We start from the raw sequence: 8,354 nt of genomic DNA, 5'->3' as shown, positions 1-8,354 counted from the left end.
GGTGGTTCTTAATAGTTTTACCATCTATTTATCATTAGGCTGAATTTTGCTTGGCTTTTCCTCTCTTGAGTTTTTAGTAAGTTATTACCATTAATATTATGCCAAAAAGGGTTTTTTGTGGTTTCTTTGCCTGTTTGTTGCATGCATACTGGTTTCTGCATTTAGTTTGGGGGTTAGGATTTCAGCCAATGAAATTTAATTTTGGGCAGGGGATGGTGGTGGAATACAAACATTCAGTCTGTTAACAACCCTAACTGTATTTTGTACAACATCTTGGCTAGTCTTAGCCTTTTTTTTTGTTTTTTTGAGTCTCACTCTGTAGCCCAGGCTGGAGTGCAGTGGTGCTCTTGGCTCACTGCAACCTCCGCCTCAGGGCTGAAGCGATTCTCCCACCTCAGCCTCCCAACCAGCTAGGACTACAGGTGCACAGTATCACACCAGCTAATTTTTGTATTTTTTTTTGTTGTTGTTGTTGAGATGGGGTTTTGCCATGCTGTCCAAGCTGATCTTAAACTCCTGGGCTCAAGCAATTCACCCAGCTATGCCTCCCACAGTGTTGGGATTATAGGTGTGAGCCACTATGCCTGGCCTTATTTTTGTCTGTTTTTTGTGCAAGTGATATCATCCTGTATGTTATATTGTATGTCATCTGTCTATTTCACATAGCCATGAATCTTCCATGAAATGGTATTTTATTCACTATTTTACTTAATAAACTTTATTATTTAGGCCAGTTGCAGTTTGACAGAAAAATTGAACAGATAATACGTAGCGTTTCCATATTCTCCTCCACAGGTCATTGTTTTCCCCTACTTTTCTTTTTTTTCTTTATTTTTTTTTTTTTTTTTTTTGAGACGGAGTCTCGCTCTGTGGCCCAGGCTGAAGTGCAGTGGCCGGATCTCAGCTCACTGCAATCTCCGCCTCCCGGGTTTACGCCATTCTCCTGCCTCAGCCTCCCGAGTAGCTGGGACTACAGGCGCCTGCCACCTCGCCCGGCTAATTTTTTGTATTTTTTAGTAGAGACAGGGTTTCACCGTGTTAGCCAGGATGGTCTTGATCTCCCGACCTCGTGATCCACCCGTCTCAGCCTCCCAAAGTGTTGGGATTACAGGCTTGAGCCACCGCGCCCGGCCTTTCTTTTTTTTCTTTTCTTTTTTTTTTTAAGAGACAAAGTCTTGCTCTGTCGCCCAGGCTTGAGTGCAGTGGTGCAATCACTGCTCACTGTGGGCTAGATCTCCAGGGCTCAAGTGATCCTGCCGCCTCAGCCTCCCAAGTAGCTGGGACCACAGGTGTGCACCACTACACCTGGCTAATTTTTTTTTTTTTTGTAGATGGGGTCTTACTATGTTGTCCAGGCTGATCTCTAATTCCTGGGCTTGTGATTCTCCCACCTTGGCCTCCCAAAGTACATAAATATGGTATCATATTTATCATATAAATCATACAATTGATGAGTCAATATATCTTATATGATGATGATCAGAATTGGTGAGCCAATGTTACTAACTAAAGTTCAGACTTCATCAAAATTGGTAATTTTTGTTCTTCAAAGGACACCAAGAACTTGAAAAGATAATTCACGAAGTGGAAGAACAACTTGCAAATCCTGTATCTGGTGGGGAATCGTATTCAGAAGCAGCCTGAGTCTCAGTCCCCTCCATCACACTCCATTAGGGTGGGGCTGAATTGGCAGCCAGGACTCCCAGGTATCCTGTCCCATCACTGTAGGAGGCAGTCTACCTCCTGGACCTCTCTGGACAGTTGTGCACCTGCAATCCTGGATCTCACCCGGATCATGGGGTGACAACAAGGAGTGGCCATCCAGAGAGAAATCTGAGCCGGGTGTTTTGGGTGTGTGGGTGGGAGGTACTCCCAGGACAACCTCCCCCTCCATGGAGTCAGACTTGGGTGGGCCCAGCAGAATGGCATGTGTGGTTCCCAGCTCCTTCATCCCCAGTGGGAGGGAGCCTGTCATCCCCTCTGCATTCCAGATGGATGAAGCAGGGTCTCAAGTTTACAGCCTTGTTCCCTGTTAAAGAGAGATTGCACTGGAAACTTGTTAGGAATGTCAAGGAAGAGTTTATTGAGCACAATTGCAGTGAGTCATGACAGCTGTAATAGGGGAGGGAGATTGAACTCAACCTTGAATGCGGCAAGAATATTATTGGATTTATAGCCAATGGACAAGGTGAGGGAGAGAATGGAACGTGGTTGGGTCTCATAGGTGGTGGAAAAAGAACTTGATTGGATATTAAGGTAGGAGGAGTCTCTACAAACTACCTTAGATGGATTCTTGCTGAAACCGACTTCTGCAGGCCAGTGCCAAGGCCTAGTCAAAAAGAGGGCTCTGAGGAGCTTGACTTAAGTTTGGTGAAGGAAGGAGTACTTGAGACCTCTTCAGCCTAGTTTTTCTTTTCTTGTTTTTTTTGAGATGGAGTCTTGCTCTGTCGCCCAGGCTGGAGTGCAGTGGTGCGATCACGGCTTTCTGCAACCTCCACCTCCCAGGTTCAAGCAGTTCTCTGCCTCAGCCTCCCAAATAGCTTTGATTACAGGCACCCACCACCACACCTGGCTGATTTTTTTGTATTTTTAGTAGAGACAAGGTTTCACCATCTTGGCCAGGGTGGTCTTGAACTCCTGACCTCATGAGCCACTGCATCTGGCCTCTTCAGCCTAGTTTTTCCCAGGGCTCTGTATTAGTCTGTTTTCATGCTGCTAATAAAGACATACCCACGAGTGCCTAATTTATAAAGGAAAGAGGTTTCATTGACAGGTCAGTATGGCTGGGGAGGCCTCAGGAAACTTACAGTTATGATGGAAGGGGAAGCAAACATGTCCTTCTTCACATGGCAGCAGCAAGGAGAAGTGGAGAGTAAAGGTTGGGGAAGCCCATTGTAAAACCAGATCTCATGAGAACTCACTGTTATGAGAACAACATGGAGGTAACCACCCCAATGATTAAATTATCTCCCACTTGCTCCCTCCCATGACACGCAGGGATTAGGGGAACTATAAGAGGACTTTTGGGTGGGGACACAGCCAAATCATATCATTCCACCCCCAGCCCCTCCCAAATCTCATGTCCTCACATTACAAAACAATCATGCCCTCCCAACGGTCCCTCAAAGTCTTAAATCATTCCAACCATTACCTCAAAAGTACAAGTCCAAACTCATCTGAGACAAGGCAAGTCCCTTCTGCCTATGAGCCTGTAAAATCACAAACAAGTTAGTTACTTCCTAGATACAGTCAGAGTACAGGCATTGGGTAAATACACCCATTCCAAATGGGAGAAATTGGCCAAAATAAAGGGGTAGAGGCCCTATGCAAGTCCAAAATCCAGTAGGGCAGTAATTAAATCTTAAAGCTTTGAAATAATATCCTTTGACTCCATGTCTCACATCCAGGTCATGCTGATGCAAGAGGTGGGCTCCCTCAACCTTGGGCACCTCTGCCCCTGTGGCTTTGCAAAGTACAGCCCCCACTCCTTGCTGCTTTCACGGCTGGCATTGAGTGTCTGTGACTTTTCCAGGTGCACGGTGCAAGCTCTCAATGGATCGACCATTCTGGGGTCTGGAGGACGGATGGTGGCCCTCTCCTCACAGCTCTACTAGGCAGTGCCACAGTGGGGACTCTGTGTGGGGGCTCCAACTCCCATATTTCTCTTCTGCACTGCCCTAGCAGAGGTTCTTCGTGAGGGCTCTGCCCCTGCAGCACAGCTCTGCCTGGACATCCAGGCATTTCTACACATCCTCTGAGATCTAGGCAGAGGTTCCCAAACCTCAGTTCTTGCCTTCTGTGCACCCATAGGACCAACACCACATGGAAGCTGCAGAGGCTTGGGGCTTGCACCCTCTGAAGCCATGACCTGAATTGTACTTTGCCTCCCTTTAGCAATGACTGGAGTGGCTGGGCACAGGGCACCAAGTGCCTATGGTGCATATAGCAAGGGACCCTGGACCAGGCCCAGGAAACCAACCATTTTTTCCTCTTAGGATTCTGGGCCTGTGAAGGGAGGGGCTGCCACGAAGGCCTCTGATGTGTCCTGGAGACATTTTCTCCATTGTCTTGGCAATTAACATTTGGCTCCTCATTACTTATGCAAATTTCTGTAGCTGGCTTGAATTTCTCCCCAGAAAATGGGTTTTTCTTTTCTTTTCTTTGTTTTTTTTTTTTTGAAACAGAGTTTTGCTCTTGTTGCCCAGGCTGGAGTGCAATGGCGCGATCTTGGCTCACTACAGCCTCCACCTCCCGGGATCAAGTGATTCTCCTGCCTCAGCCTCCTGAGTAGCTGGGATTACAGGCATGTGCCACCACAGCCAGCTAATTCTGTATATTTAGTAGAGAAGGGGTTTCTCCATGTTGGTCAGGCTGCTCTCAAACTCCGGATCTCAGGTGATCCGCCTGCCTAGGCCTCCCAAAGTGCTGGATTACAGGCATGAGCCACCATGCCCGGCTGGGTTTTTCTTTTCTGCTCCATTGTCAGGCTGCAATTTTTCCAAACTTTAATGTTCTGTCACCTCTTGAATGCTTTGCCGCTTAGCAATTTCTTCCACCAGGTATTGTAAGTCATCTCTCACGAGTTCAGAGTTCCACAGATCTCTAGGGCAGGGGCAAAATGCCGCCAGCCTCTGCTAAAACATAACAAGAATCACCTTTGCTTCCAGTTACTGACAAGTTTCTCATCTCCATCTGAGACCACCTCAGCCTGGACTTTATTGTCCATATCACTGTCAGCATTTTGGTCAGAGCTATTCAAGAAGTCTCTAGGAAGTTGAGACTTTCCCACATTTTCCTGTCTCTTGAGCCCTCCAAGTCTCTAGGACATTCTAAACTTTCCCACATTTTCCTGTCTTCTTCTGAGCCCTCTAAACTGTTCCAACCCCTCTCTGCCTGTTCCCCAGTTCCAAAGTTGCTTCCACATTTTCAGGTATCTTTATGGGAGAGTACCCCACTACCCAGTACCAATTTACTGTATTAGTCCATTCTCACGCTGCGAATAAATACATACCTAAGACTGGATAATTTATAAAGGAAAAAGGTTTAATTGACGTACAGTTTAGCATGGCTGGGAAGGCCTCAGAAAACTTAATCATGATGGAAGGGAAGGCAAACGTGTCCTTCACATGGTGGTAGCAAGGAGAAGTGCAGAGTGAAGAGGGGGAAAAGCCACTTTTGAAACCATCAGATCTTGTGAGAACTCACTATCATGAGAACAGCATGGAGGTAACTGCCCCCATGATTAAATTACCTCTTACTGGGTCCCTTCCACAACATGTGGGGATTATGGGAACTACAATTTGAGATGAGATTTGGGTGGGGACACAGCCAAACCATATCAGGCTCAAAATCAGTTCCTAAGTTTCTGGTTTCCCTTGCCACAATCCCAAATGTCAACTTCCCCTCTCCAGTTGACATCTTCAGTTTTGTCTCCCCCATGCTAGATTTGAAGCAGCTGTAATATTTTAGTTGTTTATAATTTTCCATAGAATAATAAATAGCCATTTTAAAGATTTATCTTTCTGTCAGTGTATACTTTACATGAGACAGAAGCTATTCAAGTGGTGAGTAACCATTTGAAATTACATTGTGTAAAATGTGTGTCCCTAATGATCTGTGGTGTTAAGCATCTTTGTATGTGCTTATTGGCCATTTGTGTATATCCTGGAGAAATGTCCATTCAAGTTCTTTGCCCATTTATTATTTATTTATTTATATTTTCACTTTTTTTTAATAAGAGCTGTGATGCCCAGGCTGGATTTGAACTCCTGGGCTTGAGATCCTTCTGCCTCAGGCTCCTGAGTAGCTGGGATTACAGGTGTGTTCCAGCATGCCCAGCCAATTTTGCCCATTTTCTAATCAATGTGTTTTTTGCTGGTTTGTTACAACAACCTATTTTTTTTTTTTTTTTGAGACAGGATCTTGCTTCGCTGCCCAGGCTGGAGTGCAGTGGTGCCATCTCGGCTCACTGCAATCTCCGCCTCCTGAGTTCAAGCCATCCTCCTGCCTCAGCCTTCTGAGTAGCTGGGTCTAGAGGGCATGCCACCATGCTCAGCTCATATTTGTATTTTTTGGAGAGACAGGGTTTCGCCATGTTGTCCAGGCTGGTCTTGAACTCTTGAGCTCAAGCTGTCTGCCCACCTCAGCCTCCCAAAATGCTGGGATTATAGACATGAGCCACCACATCCAACGATGTGTTATTATTAATTGTGGTTATAAAAATAATTAAAAATCTACCATCTTAAGCGTTTTTGTGTACAGCTTAGTAGTGTTAACTGTTCTCACCTTGTGCAACCAAACTCCAACAATTTCTCCCATTCTCTCAAATTTATTTTTTCTTTCTTCAAGGTGGTTAATTTTATCTTCAAGTTAGCTGATTCTTATTTTGCTTGCTCAAATTTGCCATTGAACACCTATAGGGAAATTTTCATTTTAGTTGTGCTTTGCATCTTCCAGATCCATACTTTCAGTGTAGTCTTTTAAAAAATAATTTATGTGTGTGTGTATGTGTATATGTGTGTATATATATATATATATTTTTTTTTTTTTTCTCCCCCCAAGACTGAGTCTTGTCCTGTCACCCAGAGCTGGAGTGCAATGGTGTGATCTCAGCTCACTGCAACCTCCGCCTCCTGGGTTCAAGCAGTCCTCCTGCCTCAGCCTCCCCAGTATCTGGGATTACAGGCGCCTGCCACCATGCCTGGCTAATTTTTTTGTATTTTTAGTAGAGACGGGGTTTCACCATGTTAGCCAGACTGGCCTTGAACTCCTGACCTTGTGATCCACCCACTTTGGCCTCCCAAACTGCTGGAACTGCAGGCATGAGCCACTGCACCTGTAATTTTTTGTTGATATTATTGTATGCATCCTTTTCTTAGTTTTCTTTATTTCTTTCTCCATGGTTGTCTTTACTACTTTGAGCATAGTTAAGGCAGTTGCTTAAAGTCTTTGTCTAGTGAACTCAATAACAGGATTCTCAGAGATGGTTTATCTCAATTTTTTCCCATTGATGAACCATATTTTTCTGTCTTCTTTGTGATTTTGTTTTTGTTGAAAAGTGGGATTTGAATTTTTTTCTTTTTTGGAGACGGAATCTCGTACCATCTCAGCATCTCAGCTTCCGCCTCCCGGGTTCAAGCAATTCTTTTGAATTCTTTTGTATTATTTTTGAATTCAATTCTTTTGAATTCTTTTGAACCCAGAAAAGGTCTTTTCTGGAAATGCGTTCTTTCCTGGGCATGAAGGGAGCATTCTCAATTCCCCAGCATACCTGGGTCTTTTGAGTATCCTAATTTCTGAAAGAAATTTTTCTCCTCAACTTTTCTTCCCAGGCTTTAGATGGTCTATCATATGTCTCAGCCATAATCTGTTGGCCCAGGTAGCTTCAGGGTTTTTGTTTAGTTTATGACATTTCAAGCAATTACTGCCAATTTTTTTTTTTTTTTTTTGAGACAGAGTGTTGCTCTGTCACCCAGACTGGAGTGCAGTGGCGGGATCTCAGCTCACTGCAAGCTCCGCCTCCCGGGTTTACGCCATTCTCCTGCCTCAGCCTCCCGAGTAGCTGGGACTACAGGTGCCTGCCACCTCGCCCGGCTAGTTTTTTTTTGTATTTTTAGTAGAGACGGGGTTTCACCGTGTTAGCCAGGATGGTCTCGATCTCCTGACCTCGTGATCCGCCCGTCTCGGCCTCCCAAAGTGCTGGGATTACCGGTGTGAGCCACCGCGCCTGGCCAGTTCCTGCCAGTTCTTAACCCTGCTTGGCTTTCATATGCCAGTTGGCAACTTGTGTATTTCATAGAGAAATGGCTATTCAAATTCTTTGCCTATTTAAAAATCTATTTTGGTTTTTGAAAATAATTTTTAATTGTAAAAAAATGCATAACAGAAAATTAATCCATAATTAGGTGTACAGTTCAGTAGTGTTAATTATACTTATCTCATGTAACTGTTCTGCAGAAAATTTTCATCTTGCAAAAGTTAAAATTTATAGCCATTGAACAGCAACTTCCTTTCCCTCTCCTTACACTGGTGGCAACTACCATCCACTTCCTGCTTTTATGTGTTTGACAACCTCACAGGAGTTATTGAAGAACCACATAATACATAATTTTTGACTGGCTTATTTCACTTAGCATAATGTGCTGAAAGTTCATCCATTTTATCCCTTTTATAGCATGTGACAGATGTCTTTTTTTTTTTTTTTTTTTTGAGATAGAGTCTCACTCTGTTACCCAGGCTGGAGTGCAGTGGCACGATCATAGCTCACTGCAACCTCCGCCTCCTGGGTTCAAGCAGTCCTCCTGCCTCAGCCTCCCCAGTATCTGGGATTACAGGCGCCTGCCACCATGCCTGGC

At 44.6% G+C, this 8,354-nt stretch overlaps 1 protein-coding gene across 3 annotated transcripts in view; it reads left to right on the top strand.

Moving 5' to 3' along the window:
- ZNF627 (zinc finger protein 627) overlaps positions 1-8,354 on the top strand; it is a 26,785-nt gene that overhangs the window by 6,971 nt on the left and 11,460 nt on the right. The window contains exon 2 of one of the 3 annotated variants that reach the window (XM_011954772.1): positions 1,553-1,706. The exons of the other annotated variants lie outside the window; for them this stretch is intronic. The gene's annotated coding sequence lies outside the window, so the exon portion shown is untranslated. The remainder of the gene's footprint in view (positions 1-1,552; positions 1,707-8,354) is intronic. 3 annotated transcript variants of the gene reach the window in all.

Source organism: Colobus angolensis, unplaced genomic scaffold, assembly GCF_000951035.1.
Source record: "Colobus angolensis palliatus isolate OR3802 unplaced genomic scaffold, Cang.pa_1.0 Scaffold39, whole genome shotgun sequence".
NCBI lineage: Eukaryota > Metazoa > Chordata > Mammalia > Primates > Cercopithecidae > Colobus > Colobus angolensis.
The sequence above is the reverse complement of the archived record's forward strand: the minus strand, read 5'-3'. Positions and strand labels throughout refer to the sequence as shown.